The sequence below is a fragment of the Palaemon carinicauda genome, chromosome 3 (genome assembly GCF_036898095.1).
Source record: "Palaemon carinicauda isolate YSFRI2023 chromosome 3, ASM3689809v2, whole genome shotgun sequence".
In the NCBI taxonomy this organism is placed as follows: Eukaryota; Metazoa; Arthropoda; class Malacostraca; order Decapoda; family Palaemonidae; genus Palaemon; species Palaemon carinicauda.
The window spans coordinates 73,137,255-73,155,365 of NC_090727.1; the positions used below are offsets into that span (position 1 = coordinate 73,137,255).

At 40.6% G+C, this 18,111-nt stretch overlaps 1 long non-coding RNA gene across 1 annotated transcript in view; it reads right to left on the reverse strand.

Moving 5' to 3' along the window:
• LOC137638333 (uncharacterized) overlaps nucleotides 1–17,305 on the reverse strand; it is a 45,929-nt gene extending 28,624 nt beyond the window's left edge. The window contains exon 1 of the long non-coding RNA XR_011044064.1: nucleotides 17,196–17,305. This is a non-coding gene — a long non-coding RNA (uncharacterized lncRNA). The remainder of the gene's footprint in view (nucleotides 1–17,195) is intronic.
• Nucleotides 17,306–18,111: the final 806 nt, after the last annotated feature.

Genomic DNA, 18,111 nt, shown 5'->3' on the forward strand with positions numbered 1-18,111 from the left:
CTGAAGATGCAGGCTGCCGTCCCCTTGAAAATGCAGACTGCATTCATCCTGTTTCCTAAGAAACGAGGCAGTAACGTCCAGGCGTTTCGAAAGGGAAACGGAATTGCCACGGCGCCGAGAACGAGAGGCAGTATCGTCCTGGCGGCGGGAGAGGGGGGAAGGAAATTCCTGGCAGCGTGCCGATGAAGAGGGTGTACGTTGTCGTACGGCCGACAAAGTGCGCAGAGGTTTCTTGGGAGAGATACTAAAATCTCTCTTAGAAGAAGATCTCTTAACAGGCAAAGAGACGTCCTTACGTCTGACGGACTGAGAAGGGTGGCTGAAAGCTTTAACTAACGATGAAAGTTGTTCCTGCATAACAACCATGAAAGCTTTAGCAACCTCCGCTGGCTCTCGCGGTGCCGAAGACGGCAGTTGTCGTACGGCTTGACTGGGAGCGCTGGCAGAAGAAGCAGGGAGTCTAGCAGGATTAACTGGGCTAAGGACTCTCTGTTTCGCCCTTTTAACAGGAACATCGAAATCGTCTTCCGAAGGATCAGGGTCTTTGCTACTCGAACCGGGAGAGGGAGAGCGAGACTGCACGTCCCGGTTCCACCCTCTCTTCATTGGTCTTGATTCGTAACGCCAATTACGTCTGGGAGAACGATCAAGCGGAGACACAAACGTATCCGACACGCCTTTCCTACGGCGGTCAAGAGCAGCCTGGGAGATCGCAACAGGACAGTCTGAGGCGACGACTGACAGAGGATAAGCACCTCTCACCCCCTTTCGGCTTTCGACGTACCTTCTCCCTTGGTCCTGGGAGCTTGGTAGAGGTCTAGACCTAGGGGTATGACAGATTCGATCAGTCGCCACCTCCACTGCACTTTCACAAGCACTAATTTCACCTACACCCTTACCTTTAAAGGCCTCCAACTGTGCTTTAATGGCCTCCAATTCAGCAGCTAATTTAGCATACCCAGGGTCATCCGTAGGCACAGGTCCTGTAGAAGGGGCAGGAGTCACTACATTTGGGGAAGGAATACCTTCCAAAGGGGTTACAAGCAAAGGGTCAATAGATAAATCTAAGCTAGGCTCACTAGCAGACTTTGACTTTGATTTAGCTCTTCTAACTCTATCAATCTCAAGTTTGCGCACATAGCGCTGCATAGCTAACCAATCATTATCACTTAAAACCTCGCATTCCTTGCACTTATTATCTAAAGCACATTCAAACCCCCTGCAACCCATACAGATAGTGTGAGGGTCAACCGAAAGTTTCGGCAACCTCACCTTGCAAATATCATTCGCACAAACACGATAATGAATTTTCTCACTAATGATAATAAAGGAAAAAAGACAAAAAACAAAAACAACACGATTGCCAAATCCCAACACAGTGTACTTCACCAAAAACGAAGTCCAAAAAGGCGATGAAGGGAAAGCGATCCGAAAAACTCTGAAAGGCGGACCAACGATGTTGTCGATCCGGCGGGCAGAGATAATCTGAGGAACAGAAAATGGGAATGATTCCAAGTACCACCCTGTAAGGGTTGTTAACCATCTAACCACACAACCACCACAAGGCGGTTGCCGCGATTTTCGATTAAATTCTGCCGCAGTCAGAGACTCAGCTATATATATATAACTGCCAGGTAAGTTCTATTCATAAAAAGCTAGAACTTATCATCACCATCTCTTGCTCAACACACATATCTACCAGTCTCTCACCACTCATTTTCCCCTGGTACGCCATACTTCCCAATGACACCTTCTACCTCTCCAGCGCCCACTAGCATTTCAGTCACCCATGACAACTACATAATTCCTTCTACCTAGTCCTTCTACACACCTGGTTAATTCATTCCAAAACTCATTCCGCTCTTCTTCATTTTTCTCTCGCGGTGCCGAAGACGGCAGTTGTCGTACGGCTTGACTGGGAGCGCTGGCAGAAGAAGCAGGGAGTCTAGCAGGATTAACTGGGCTAAGGACTCTCTGTTTCGCCCTTTTAACAGGAACATCGAAATCGTCTTCCGAAGGATCAGGGTCTTTGCTACTCGAACCGGGAGAGGGAGAGCGAGACTGCACGTCCCGGTTCCACCCTCTCTTCATTGGTCTTGATTCGTAACGCCAATTACGTCTGGGAGAACGATCAGGCGGAGACACAAACGTATCCGACACGCCTTTCCTACGGCGGTCAAGAGCAGCCTGGGAGATCGCAACAGGACAGTCTGAGGCGACGACTGACAGAGGATAAGCACCTCTCACCCCCTTTCGGCTTTCGACGTACCTTCTCCCTTGGTCCTGGGAGCTTGGTAGAGGTCTAGACCTAGGGGTATGACAGATTCGATCAGTCGCCACCTCCACTGCACTTTCACAAGCACTAATTTCACCTACACCCTTACCTTTAAAGGCCTCCAACTGTGCTTTAATGGCCTCCAATTCAGCAGCTAATTTAGCATACCCAGTGTCATCCGTAGGCACAGGTCCTGTAGAAGGGGCAGGAGTCACTACATTTGGGGAAGGAATACCTTCCAAAGGGGTTACAAGCAAAGGGTCAATAGATAAATCTAAGCTAGGCTCACTAGCAGACTTTGACTTTGATTTAGCTCTTCTAACTCTATCAATCTCAAGTTTGCGCACATAGCGCTGCATAGCTAACCAATCATTATCACTTAAAACCTCGCATTCCTTGCACTTATTATCTAAAGCACATTCAAACCCCCTGCAACCCATACAGATAGTGTGAGGGTCAACCGAAAGTTTCGGCAACCTCACCTTGCAAATATCATTCGCACAAACACGATAATGAATTTTCTCACTAATGATAATAAAGGAAAAAAGACAAAAAACAAAAACAACACGATTGCCAAATCCCAACACAGTGTACTTCACCAAAAACGAAGTCCAAAAAGGCGATGAAGGGAAAGCGATCCGAAAAACTCTGAAAGGCGGACCAACGATGTTGTCGATCCGGCGGGCAGAGATAATCTGAGGAACAGAAAATGGGAATGATTCCAAGTACCACCCTGTAAGGGTTGTTAACCATCTAACCACACAACCACCACAAGGCGGTTGCCGCGATTTTCGATTAAATTCTGCCGCAGTCAGAGACTCAGCTATATATATATAACTGCCAGGTAAGTTCTATTCATAAAAAGCTAGAACTTATCATCACCATCTCTTGCTCAACACACATATCTACCAGTCTCTCACCACTCTCATTTTCCCCTGGTACGCCATACTTCCCAATGACACCTTCTACCTCTCCAGCGCCCACTAGCATTTCAGTCACCCATGACAACTACATAATTCCTTCTACCTAGTCCTTCTACACACCTGGTTAATTCATTCCAAAACTCATTCCGCTCTTCTTCATTTTTCTCTCGCGGTGCCGAAGACGGCAGTTGTCGTACGGCTTGACTGGGAGCGCTGGCAGAAGAAGCAGGGAGTCTAGCAGAATTAACTGGGCTAAGGACTCTCTGTTTCGCCCTTTTAACAGGAACATCGAAATCGTCTTCCGAAGGATCAGGGTCTTTGCTACTCGAACCGGGAGAGGGAGAGCGAGACTGCACGTCCCGGTTCCACCCTCTCTTCATTGGTCTTGATTCGTAACGCCAATTACGTCTGGGAGAACGATCAGGCGGAGACACAAATGTATCCGACACGCCTTTCCTACGGCGGTCAAGAGCAGCCTGGGAGATCGCAACAGGACAGTCTGAGGCGACGACTGACAGAGGATAAGCACCTCTCACCCCCTTTCGGCTTTCGACGTACCTTCTCCCTTGGTCCTGGGAGCTTGGTAGAGGTCTAGACCTAGGGGTATGACAGATTCGATCAGTCGCCACCTCCACTGCACTTTCACAAGCACTAATTTCACCTACACCCTTACCTTTAAAGGCCTCCAACTGTGCTTTAATGGCCTCCAATTCAGCAGCTAATTTAGCATACCCAGGGTCATCCGTAGGCACAGGTCCTGTAGAAGGGGCAGGAGTCACTACATTTGGGGAAGGAATACCTTCCAAAGGGGTTACAAGCAAAGGGTCAATAGATAAATCTAAGCTAGGCTCACTAGCAGACTTTGACTTTGATTTAGCTCTTCTAACTCTATCAATCTCAAGTTTGCGCACATAGCGCTGCATAGCTAACCAATCATTATCACTTAAAACCTCGCATTCCTTGCACTTATTATCTAAACCACATTCAAACCCCCTGCAACCCATTCAGATAGTGTGAGGGTCAACCGAAAGTTTCGGCAACCTCACCTTGCAAATATCATTCGCACAAACACGATAATGAATTTTCTCACTAATGATAATAAAGGAAAAAAGACAAAAAACAAAAACAACACGATTGCCAAATCCCAACACAGTGTACTTCACCAAAAACGAAGTCCAAAAAGGCGATGAAGGGAAAGCGATCCGAAAAACTCTGAAAGGCGGACCAACGATGTTGTCGATCCGGCGGGCAGAGATAATCTGAGGAACAGAAAATGGGAATGATTCCAAGTACCACCCTGTAAGGGTTGTTAACCATCTAACCACACAACCACCACAAGGCGGTTGCCGCGATTTTCGATTAAATTCTGCCGCAGTCAGAGACTCAGCTATATATATATAACTGCCAGGTAAGTTCTATTCATAAAAAGCTAGAACTTATCATCACCATCTCTTGCTCAACACACATATCTACCAGTCTCTCACCACTCTCATTTTCCCCTGGTACGCCATACTTCCCAATGACACCTTCTACCTCTCCAGCGCCCACTAGCATTTCAGTCACCCATGACAACTACATAATTCCTTCTACCTAGTCCTTCTACACACCTGGTTAATTCATTCCAAAACTCATTCCGCTCTTCTTCATTTTTCTCTCGCGGTGCCGAAGACGGCAGTTGTCGTACGGCTTGACTGGGAGCGCTGGCAGAAGAAGCAGGGAGTCTAGCAGGATTAACTGGGCTAAGGACTCTCTGTTTCGCCCTTTTAACAGGAACATCGAAATCGTCTTCCGAAGGATCAGGGTCTTTGCTACTCGAACCGGGAGAGGGAGAGCGAGACTGCACGTCCCGGTTCCACCCTCTCTTCATTGGTCTTGATTCGTAACGCCAATTACGTCTGGGAGAACGATCAGGCGGAGACACAAATGTATCCGACACGCCTTTCCTACGGCGGTCAAGAGCAGCCTGGGAGATCGCAACAGGACAGTCTGAGGCGACGACTGACAGAGGATAAGCACCTCTCACCCCCTTTCGGCTTTCGACGTACCTTCTCCCTTGGTCCTGGGAGCTTGGTAGAGGTCTAGACCTAGGGGTATGACAGATTCAATCAGTCGCCACCTCCACTGCACTTTCACAAGCACTAATTTCACCTACACCCTTACCTTTAAAGGCCTCCAACTGTGCTTTAATGGCCTCCAATTCAGCAGCTAATTTAGCATACCCAGGGTCATCCGTAGGCACAGGTCCTGTAGAAGGGGCAGGAGTCACTACATTTGGGGAAGGAATACCTTCCAAAGGGGTTACAAGCAAAGGGTCAATAGATAAATCTAAGCTAGGCTCACTAGCAGACTTTGACTTTGATTTAGCTCTTCTAACTCTATCAATCTCAAGTTTGCGCACATAGCGCTGCATAGCTAACCAATCATTATCACTTAAAACCTCGCATTCCTTGCACTTATTATCTAAAGCACATTCAAACCCCCTGCAACCCATACAGATAGTGTGAGGGTCAACCGAAAGTTTCGGCAACCTCACCTTGCAAATATCATTCGCACAAACACGATAATGAATTTTCTCACTAATGATAATAAAGGAAAAAAGACAAAAAACAAAAACAACACGATTGCCAAATCCCAACACAGTGTACTTCACCAAAAACGAAGTCCAAAAAGGCGATGAAGGGAAAGCGATCCGAAAAACTCTGAAAGGCGGACCAACGATGTTGTCGATCCGGCGGGCAGAGATAATCTGAGGAACAGAAAATGGGAATGATTCTAAGTACCACCCTGTAAGGGTTGTTAACCATCTAACCACACAACCACCACAAGGCGGTTGCCGCGATTTTCGATTAAATTCTGCCGCAGTCAGAGACTCAGCTATATATATATAACTGCCAGGTAAGTTCTATTCATAAAAAGCTAGAACTTATCATCACCATCTCTTGCTCAACACACATATCTACCAGTCTCTCACCACTCTCATTTTCCCCTGGTACGCCATATATCCCAATGACACCTTCTACCTCTCCAGCGCCCACTAGCATTTCAGTCACCCATGACAACTACATAATTCCTTCTACCTAGTCCTTCTACACACCTGGTTAATTCATTCCAAAACTCATTCCGCTCTTCTTCATTTTTCTCACAACCTGACCCATACACACTGACAAACGCCCAACATTCCCTACCCAACCTAACCCTTACCCACATTAACCAAGATGATATCTCCTTCCATTCCACTACTGTACTTTACCTATCATCCATTCACTCAGCAATAAAGCCACACCCTCTCTTGCTCTTCCCCTTTCAATCCCAGACACTCTACCAGACATTACACCAAATATCACTTTACCCTTCCCTTTTATCTTTGTCTCACACAAGGCCAATATATCCATCCTTCTATTCCTAAGCATACTTCCAATCTTACATCTTTTACTCTCTATCATACTACATCCACGCACATTCAAACACCCCATAACTAGAGTGCGGGGAGCAGTCACTCTCCCCCCAGCTCCACCTCTTTGCTAATGTCTCACAGGATTGTAAATACAAGAGAGGAGGTTCCCAGCTGTACTATAAAAGACTGAGTTGGGGAATGTGTGTCTGTTATTCAATCCAAGAGAAAGGAAAAATGCTAGGAAAGTGAATTTGCCCACCATCATACACGTACATGGTTAGCTATTAGAACATTACAGCATTACTGTAGACGATACATCATACATATAATGGTTTCCATTTGAAAGGCTTGTCATTTTGGAGGTTAAATCTTGCGAACTATTTCTTAGGAAAGACCGTCATATGAAAAATTGGTTCATGGGGTGCTTCCCATTATAATTACCAATAAACATAGAATTATTTTAATTCTAAAACTGTAAAAGGTTAAAAAACAACCCTCTCATAAAGTCTTTCTGATATTGTAGAATATGCTGACTATTCAGCCAAGATCACGCAATTTCTACAGCAAACAGTTTTAGAAAACATTTTGTCTATGGAGAAATATTTAATGGGAATTTTAAGGAAGTATATTAAATGACTACTATTCATTGATTTTCTAGGATATTTGCTTCAATTTATAAAAATATATGGCTGGGGAAGTTGGATGTATCATAAATAGGAGCTTCAAGCAATTCTGCATGCTAAAAGCACTTTGCACAGGATGTTATTAGAGATCTAAGGTCCATAAAATGACTGCATGACCCTTTACAGCAAGAGTCAGATAAAAACTAGACTATAAAGATAGTGGTCTTGCTTTCCTTGGCACCAGAAGCAAGTTGAAGAGATATAAAGTATTTCCAACGACATTTAGTAATTCGGAGGGTGTCAAGTATTTTTAAAAGTTAAATGCTTCCAATCAATTGGGTGCTTTTTTGAGAATGATGTGTATCTTAAGTTAGGCTAGGGAAGGTTAGGCTTATATCTCTAAATAATAATGTAATACTTTTTTAAAGGATAATGGGTGCCAGGTAGGGCATTGCACCCCTCTGGCCAAGTAACAATTGGGAAGGGTGAATTAGGTTAGGGTAGGGTCTAAAGCATTTCAGCACTACCTCAGATTAAAAGGACTTTTTCCAAAAACCATGTGCCCTAGACCAGGTTAGGTTACATTCTTATATCACTCTAGTTTTCCTATATTCTCACCAAACTGTCATTTCACATAATTGTTAGATTGGGATTTACTAGGATAGAGGAAACTGGTTAGTTTATGATAGTTTTAGGGGTAGTTGTTATCACAAAAATGGCCAATCAAAAGAGAGTGATATAAAGTAATAATAAAAATATCAAATAAATGAAAACATTCTAAAATAGTATTCCAAATTTTTAATCAATTGATTCATGTGCTATACTAAGATAAATTATTAAAGTAATGCATTTTTCCTAGCTATAAAATGTATTTTAATGGCCATTCCAGCTATCCTGAAGACACATCCTTTTTCAAAGAAAGAGAGGTATATACACAGGAACATATTGCATACAATATACTGTAATTATCTTGCTTGGTAATCCTGAATCATAACTACAATTTTCCATCCACTGTTGTCCATAATTGTCTTTGCTAAAATCAAGGATTTTGTCAGCTTGTTAATTTATTAGTTTGTTTGCGAGCAACTTTAAACAAAATGTACAGTACCGATTTAGACCAAACTTGGTAGTCAGGGGGGGGGGGGTATGACTCAAGGATGAATATAACAGTACAGTACATCAAAGTAAACGTATGCAGCAGTACTTTGAAAATAATCACAACGTTAAGTAAATGGCAAATATTTTGTCTATTTTTTTTATTTATGAAAACATTACGCAAAACTACCGAATCAATTCCAATAAAACTTGTTGACCATGTGGGGTATGACCCAAGGTAAAAAAAAAAAATGAGATTTTTGAGACAATACATTTTAGTACAAGGACGCAGTGGAGTTAAGAGCAAAATAAGACTGCTTGGCATGGTGAAGCCATGCTCTCTACTGAGTGCCCCTTTAGTTATCATTGGTATGGGTAGGTGATATTCCAAAATGAGTGCTGCTCGCCAACCAAATCATTATACAGTGTAAGCATTTGGAATATATACATGCTTCATTTGCACCTACACTCAAACATTAAGAGTTGGCTGGCCTCTCTTCAAAGCCAAAGCTCATCCCCAATGCTTGAAAGCTTACATAGGGTAACTCAAAACTTGGCACATTCTCAAGGTTGATATAAGGTAACCTGAATATATTGCCCATTGTTAAAGCTAGCATAAGGTAACATAAAACCACAAGACATCTTCAAATCCAGAATTAAGTATATTCCATGGTTAGCATACGTTAACCTAAAAGCTAAACCCATTCTTAGCAATGGCTTAAGGTAACCTAATTTAAAAGCCCGGTAATAGTATAGAACACCACGCACTCCATTTACTCCAATATAATGTAATCCTGCAGTTCTCACCTTCTTGCACAGTAATTAGGTGGTTATTTAAATTCTGGGAAAGCAATAATTAGCAAGATATGTTGAAGTGGGGAGAAGGGGTTATAAAAAGAAAATAGCTCGGTTTCCTCACTAAACGACATGGAACTGACGTCAACATAGTCAACGAAACAGTTCGTGATGCCAGCGTACATAAATAGAAGTTCGTGATGCCAGCGTACATTTGATATACTGTATATTCAAAATATACTTAATCAAGAATTGTGATTACTCAATAGTGTCACTTTGTAAATTGCATATTTTAAGGACACTTTTGAGTAATTAATCCATTTTTAATTAAGTATATTTTGAATATATAGTAAATCAAATGTACGCTGGCATCACGAATTCTGTTTGGTTGACGATGTTGACATGTCAGTTCCAAGTCGTTTAGTGAGGAAACCGAGCTATTTTCTTTTTATAACCCCTTCCCCCTTCTTAAACATATCTTGCTAATTATTGCTTTCCCAGAATTTAAATAACCCCCTAATTACTGTGCAAGAAGGTGAAAACTGCAGGATTCCATTATATTGGTTAAATGGAGAGCGTGGTGTTCTATACTATTACCCTTGGAACATTCTCAAGGTTAATACAGTATAAGGTAACCTAAATATACAGCCTATTGTTAAAGCTAGCATAAGGTGACATAAAACCAAAAGACATCTTCAAACCAAGAATTATGTATATGTCATGGTTAGCATACGTTAACCTAAAAGCTAAACCCATTCTTAGCAATGGCTTAAGGTGACTAAACTAATAGCCCATTCTCAAAGCTAGATTAAGGTACTAATAGCTAAAGATCACACTCGTGGTTAACATAAGTAACCTAAGACCTAGAACCTATCCTTAGTGATGGCATAAGGTAACCTAGAACCTATCCTTAGCGATGGCATAAAGTAACCTAAAACCTAGAACTTATCCTTAGTGAAGGCTTAAGGTAACCTAAAACCTAGAACCCATCCTTAGCGATGGCATAAGGTAACCTAGAACCTATCCTTAGTGATAGCATAAGGTAACCTAAAACCTAGAACCTATCCTTAGTGATGGCATAAGGTAACCTAGAACCTATCCTTAGCGATGGCATAAAGTAACCTAAAACCTAGAACTTATCCTTAGTGAAGGCTTAAGGTAACCTAAAACCTAAAACCCATCCTTAGCGATGGCATAAGGTAACCTAGAACCTATCCTTAGTGATAGCATAAGGTAACCTAAAACCTAGAACCTATCCTTAGTGATGACACAAGGTAACCTAGAACCTATCCTTAGCGATGGCATAAAGTAACCTAAAACCTAGAACCTATCCTTAGTGATCGCATAAGGTAACCTAAAACCTAGAACCTATCCTTAGTGATCGCATAAGGTAACCTAAGACCTAGAACCTATCCTTAGTGATGACACAAGGTAACCTAGAACCTATCCTTAGCGATGGCATAAAGTAACCTAAAACCTAGAACCTATCCTTAGTGATCGCATAAGGTAACCTAAAACCTAGAACCCATCCTTAGTGATCGCATAAGGTAACCTAAGACCTAGAACCTATCCTTAGTGATGACACAAGGTAACCTAGAACCTATCCTTAGCGATGGCATAAAGTAACCTAAAACCTAGAACCTATCCTTAGTGATCGCATAAGGTAACCTAAAACCTAGAACCTATCCTTAGTGATCGCATAAGGTAACCTAAAACCTAGAACCTATCCTTAGTGATGACACAAGGTAACCTAGAACCTATCCTTAGCGATGGCATAAAGTAACCTAAAACATAGAACCTATCCTTAGTGATCGCATAAGGTAAGCTAAAACCTAAGGTAACCTAGAACCTATCCTTAGCGATGGCATAAAGTAACCTAAAACCTAGAACCTATCCTTAGTGATCGCATAAGGTAACCTAAAACCTAGAACCTATCCTTAGTGATGACACAAGGTAACCCAGAACCTATCCTTAGCGATGGCATAAAGTAACCTAAAACCTAGAACCTATCCTTAGTGATCGCATAAGGGAACCTAAAACCTAGAACCTATCCTTAGTGATCGCATAAGGTAACCTAAAACCTAGAACCTATCCTTAGTGATGACACAAGGTAACCTAGAACCTATCCTTAGCGATGGCATAAAGTAACCTAAAACCTAGAACCTATCCTTAGTGATCGCATAAGGTAACCTAAAACCTAGAACCTATCCTTAGTGATCGCATAAGGGAACCTAGAACCTATCCTTAGCGATGGCATAAAGTAACCTAAAACCTAGAACCTATCCTTAGTGATCGCATAAGGTAACCTAAAACCTAGAACCTATCCTTAGTGATGACACAAGGTAACCTAGAACCTATCCTTAGCGATGGCATAAAGTAACCTAAAACCTAGAACCTATCCTTAGTGATCGCATAAGGTAACCTAAAACCTAGAACCTATCCTTAGTGATCGCATAAGGTAACCTAAAACCTAGAACCTATCCTTAGCGATGACATAAGGTAACCTAGAACCTATCCTTAGCGATGGCATAAAGTAACCTAAAACCTAGAACCTATCCTTAGTGATCGCATAAGGTAACCTAAAACCTAGAACCTATCCTTAGTGATCGCATAAGGTAACCTAAAACCTAGAACCTATCCTTAGTGATCGCATAAGGTAACCTAAAACCTAGAACCTATCCTTAGTGATCGCATAAGGTAACCTAAAACCTAGAACCTATCCTTAGTGATCGCATAAGGTAACCTAAAACCTAGAACCTATCCTTAGTGATCGCATAAGGTAACCTAAAACCTAGAACCTATCCTTAGCGATGACATAAGGTAACCTAGAACCTATCCTTAGCGATGGCATAAAGTAACCTAAAACCTAGAACCTATCCTTAGTGATCGCATAAGGTAACCTAAAACCTAGAACCTATCCTTAGTGATCGCATAAGGTAACCTAAAACCTAGAACCTATCCTTAGTGATCGCATAAGGTAACCTAAAACCTAGAACCTATCCTTAGTGATCGCATAAGGTAACCTAAAACCTAGAACCTATCCTTAGTGATCGCATAAGGTAACCTAAAACCTAGAACCTATCCTCAGTGATCGCATAAGGTAACCTAAAATCTAGAACCTATCCTTAGTGATCGCATAAGGTAACCTAAAACCTAGAACCTATCCTTAGTGATCGCATAAGGTAACCTAAAACCTAGAACCTATCCTTAGTGATGACACAAGGTAACCTAGAACCTATCCTTAGCGATGGCATAAAGTAACCTAAAACCTAGAACCTATCCTTAGTGATCGCATAAGGTAACCTAAAACCTAGAACCTATCCTTAGTGATCGCATAAGGGAACCTAAAACCTAGAACCTATCCTTAGTGATCGCATAAGGTAACCTAAAACCTAGAACCTATCCTTAGTGATGACACAAGGTAACCTAGAACCTATCCTTAGCGATGGCATAAAGTAACCTAAAACCTAGAACCTATCCTTAGTGATCGCATAAGGTAACCTAAAACCTAGAACCTATCCTTAGTGATGACACAAGGTAACCTAGAACCTATCCTTAGCGATGGCATAAAGTAACCTAAAACCTAGAACCTATCCTTAGTGATCGCATAAGGTAACCTAAAACCTAGAACCTATCCTTAGTGATCGCATAAGGTAACCTAAAACCTAGAACCTATCCTTAGCGATGACATAAGGTAACCTAGAACCTATCCTTAGCGATGGCATAAAGTAACCTAAAACCTAGAACCTATCCTTAGTGATCGCATAAGGTAACCTAAAACCTAGAACCTATCCTTAGTGATCGCATAAGGTAACCTAAAACCTAGAACCTATCCTTAGTGATCGCATAAGGTAACCTAAAACCTAGAACCTATCCTTAGTGATGACACAAGGTAACCTAGAACCTATCCTTAGCAATGGCATAAAGTAACCTAAAACCTAGAACCTATCCTTAGTGATCGCATAAGGTAACCTAAAACCTAGAACCTATCCTTAGTGATCGCATAAGGTAACCTAAGACCTAGAACCTATCCTTAGTGATGACACAAGGTAACCTAGAACCTATCCTTAGCAATGGCATAAAGTAACCTAAAACCTAGAACCTATCCTTAGTGATCGCATAAGGTAACCTAAAACCTAGAACCTATCCTTAGTGATTGCATAAGGTAACCTAAAACCTAGAACCTATCCTTAGTGATCGCATAAGGTAACCTAAGACCTAGAACCTATCCTTAGTGATGACACAAGGTAACCCAGAACCTATACTTAGCGATGGCATAAAGTAACCTAAAACCTAGAACCTATCCCTAGTGATCGCATAAGGTAACCTAAAACCTAGAACCTATCCTTAGTGATCGCATAAGGTAACCTAAAACCTAGAACCTATCCTTAGCGATGACATAAGGTAACCTAGAACCTATCCTTAGCGATGGCATAAAGTAACCTAAAACCTAGAACCTATCCTTAGTGATCGCATAAGGTAACCTAAAACCTAGAACCTATCCTTAGTGATCGCATAAGGTAACCTAAGACCTAGAACCTATCCTTAGTGATGACACAAGGTAACCTAGAACCTATCCTTAGCAATGGCATAAAGTAACCTAAAACCTAGAACCTATCCTTAGTGATCGCATAAGGTAACCTAAAACCTAGAACCTATCCTTAGTGATCGCATAAGGTAACCTAAAACCTAGAACCTATCCTTAGTGATCGCATAAGGTAACCTAAGACCTAGAACCTATCCTTAGTGATGACACAAGGTAACCCAGAACCTATACTTAGCGATGGCATAAAGTAACCTAAAACCTAGAACCTATCCTTAGTGATCGCATAAGGTAACCTAAAACCTAGAACCTATCCTTAGTGATCGCATAAGGTAACCTAAAACCTAGAACCTATCCTTAGCGATGACATAAGGTAACCTAGAACCTATCCTTAGCGATGGCATAAAGTAACCTAAAACCTAGAACCTATCCTTAGTGATCGCATAAGGTAACCTAAAACCTAGAACCTATCCTTAGTGATCGCATAAGGTAACCTAAAACCTAGAACCTATCCTTAGTGATCGCATAAGGTAACCTAAAACCTAGAACCTATCCTTAGTGATCGCATAAGGTAACCTAAGACCTAGAACCTATCCTTAGTGATGACACAAGGTAACCCAGAACCTATACTTAGCGATAGCATAAAGTAACCTAAAACCTAGAACCTATCCTTAGTGATCGCATAAGGTAACCTAAAACCTAGAACCTATCCTTAGTGATCGCATAAGGTAACCTAAAACCTAGAACCTATCCTTAGCGATGACATAAGGTAACCTAGAACCTATCCTTAGCGATGGCATAAAGTAACCTAAAACCTAGAACCTATCCTTAGTGATCGCATAAGGTAACCTAAAACCTAGAACCTATCCTTAGTGATCGCATAAGGTAACCTAAAACCTAGAACCTATCCTTAGTGATCGCATAAGGTAACCTAAAACCTAGAACCTATCCTTAGCGATGACATAAGGTAACCTAGAACCTATCCTTAGCGATGGCATAAAGTAACCTAAAACCTAGAACCTATCCTTAGTGATCGCATAAGGTAACCTAAAACCTAGAACCTATCCTTAGTGATCGCATAAGGTAACCTAAAACCTAGAACCTATCCTTAGTGATCGCATAAGGTAACCTAAAACCTAGAACCTATCCTTAGCGATGACATAAGGTAACCTAGAACCTATCCTTAGCGATGGCATAAAGTAACCTAAAACCTAGAACCTATCCTTAGTGATCGCATAAGGTAACCTAAAACCTAGAACCTATCCTTAGTGATCGCATAAGGTAACCTAAAACCTAGAACCTATCCTTAGTGATCGCATAAGGTAACCTAAAACCTAGAACCTATCCTTAGTGATGACACAAGGTAACCTAGAACCTATCCTTAGCAATGGCATAAAGTAACCTAAAACCTAGAACCTATCCTTAGTGATCGCATAAGGTAACCTAAAACCTAGAACCTATCCTTAGTGATCGCATAAGGTAATCTAAGACCTAGAACCTATCCTTAGTGATGACACAAGATAACCTAGAACCTATCCTTAGCAATGGCATAAAGTAACCTAAAACCTAGAACCTATCCTTAGTGATCGCATAAGGTAACCTAAAACCTAGAACCTATCCTTAGTGATCGCATAAGGTAACCTAAAACCTAGAACCTATCCTTAGTGATCGCATAAGGTAACCTAAGACCTAGAACCTATCCTTAGTGATGACACAAGGTAACCCAGAACCTATACTTAGCGATGGCATAAAGTAACCTAAAACCTAGAACCTATCCTTAGTGATCGCATAAGGTAACCTAAAACCTAGAACCTATCCTTAGTGATCGCATAAGGTAACCTAAAACCTAGAACCTATCCTTAGTGATGACATAAGGTAACCTAGAACCTATCCTTAGTGATGGCATAAAGTAACCTAAAACCTAGAACTTATCCTTAGTGATTGCATAAGGTAACCTAAAACCTAGAACCTATCCTTAGTGATGACATAAGGTAACCTAAAACCTAGAACCTATCCTTAGTGATCGCATAAAGTAACGTAAAACCTAGAACCTATCTTTAGTGATCGCATAAGGTAACCTAGAACCTATCCTTAGTGATCGCATACGGTAACCTAAAACCTAGAACCTATCCTTAGTGATGACATAAGGTAACCTAGAACCTATTCTTAGCGATGGCATAAAGTAACCTAAAACCTAGAACCTATCCTTAGTGATCGCATAAGGTAACCTAAAACCTAGAACCTATCCTTAGTGATCGCATAAGGTAACCTAAAACCTAGAACCTATCCTCAGTGATCGCATAAGGTAACCTAGAACCTATCCTCAGTGATCGCATAAGGTAACCTAAAACCTAGAACCTATCTTTAGTGATCGCATAAGGTAACCTAAAACCTAGAACCTATCCTTAGTGATCGCATAAGGTAACCTAAAACCTAGAACCTATCCTTAGTGATAGCATAAAGTAACGTAAAACCTAGAACCTATCTTTAGTGATCGCATAAGGTAACCTAAAACCTAGAACCTATCCTTAGTGATGACATAAGGTAACCTAGAACCTATCCTTAGTGATGGCATAAAGTAACCTAAAACCTAGAACTTATCCTTAGTGATTGCATAAGGTAACCTAAAACCTAGAACCTATCCTTAGTGATGACATAAGGTAACCTAAAACCTAGAACCTATCCTTAGTGATCGCATAAGGTAACCTAAAACCTAGAACCTATCCTTAGTGATGACATAAGGTAACCTAGAACCTATTCTTAGCGATGGCATAAAGTAACCTAAAACCTAGAACCTATCCTTAGTGATCGCATAAGGTAACCTAAAACCTAGAACCTATCCTCAGTGATCGCATAAGGTAACCTAAAACCTAGAACCTATCCTTAGTGATGACATAAGGTAACCTAGAACCTATCCTTAGCGATGGCATAAAGTAACCTAAAACCTAGAACTTATCCTTAGTGATGGCATAAGGTAACCTAAAACCTAGAAACTATCCTTAGTGATCGCATAAGGTAACCTAAAACCTAGAACCTATCCTTAGTGATCGCATAAAGTAACGTAAAACCTAGTGCCTATCCTTAGTGATCGCCTAAGGTAACCTTAAACCTAGAACCCATCCTTAGCTATGGCATAAGGTAACCTAAAACCTAGAACCCATACTTAGCGATGGCATAAGGTAACCTAAAACCTATCCTTAGCAATGGCATAAGGTAACCTAAAACATTAGCCTATCTTTATAGATAGATTATGGTAACAAAAAGCTTTAGGTCATACTCAAGGTTAGCATAAGTTAAGCTAAAACCAAGAACCCATCCTGAGCGAAGGCATATGGTAACCTAACACTACGGCCCATCCTCAGACAGCATATGGTAACCTAAAATCTACCAATTCCTCAGGGCTAGACTATGGTAACCATCAAGATACATGTATCTTCACAGACTTAGATCCTAATAGTTTACAATACTAGATTTTCTTGCTTAATCTTTATCTACAATTTCAATATAATAACAAATAAATCAACCTAAACAAAGTGATATAACTTACAGAGAACAAAATCACAGAAATGCTTGAAAATCACACAAATATTAATTACCAAATTCACAAATACACAGTCACTTCCTTTTCCCATACATGGCTGCCAGATGGGATAGTTTAAAATTCCCCAAAACTCATGATAAAAAATCCCCAAAACAACCCAAAAATCCCCATTTCCACAAATATATTTTCTTTTGATCATGTAGGCTTTGTTAATATAGAAATTACTCACTATACTTCATATGAGTGCAAGTAAACTAACTGAAACTAATTTACTCAACTTTGTTTCTTCTTCATAGAAATTTGTTCAAAATATTCCCATCAGACACCCAAAATCCTCAAATCTAGGGTTAAATCTCCAAATCTAGGGATAAATCTCCATATCTGAAAACATTGTCATGGACGATTAAATATGGCTGACAAAAAACAAGGACTACAAAGTCAACAGCAAAATATGTTCTGATATTCAGATTTTCTTAAAATCCCAAGTCCTTAAACTAACGAATTCTCCAAACAATCATTGTTATTATTGTTAGTAGATGGTTGTACTTTCTAAAGTGAGAAGGGAACACTACAGTAACTTATAATTTATAAATATCAATAAAAGTAAACTAAAAATAATGAATATATAAAGCTTACTTTCAATGAATTTTATTTTCTACCAAAATGAAGGGAACAGCATAATTTAACAGGAGACTTAGTGGATGTAATATTTGCATCTGAATAAAAAATTAATATCAAATAAATGTAAATAAAATTGAATAATTACATCAAGCTTACTTTCAATGAGATTTATTTTAAAACAAAATGAAGGGAACAACACAGTAATGTTAACAGGAGACTTAGTGGATGTAATATTTGCATCCGAATAACAAATTAATATCAAATAAATGTAAAAAAAATAATTACATTAAGTTTACTTTCA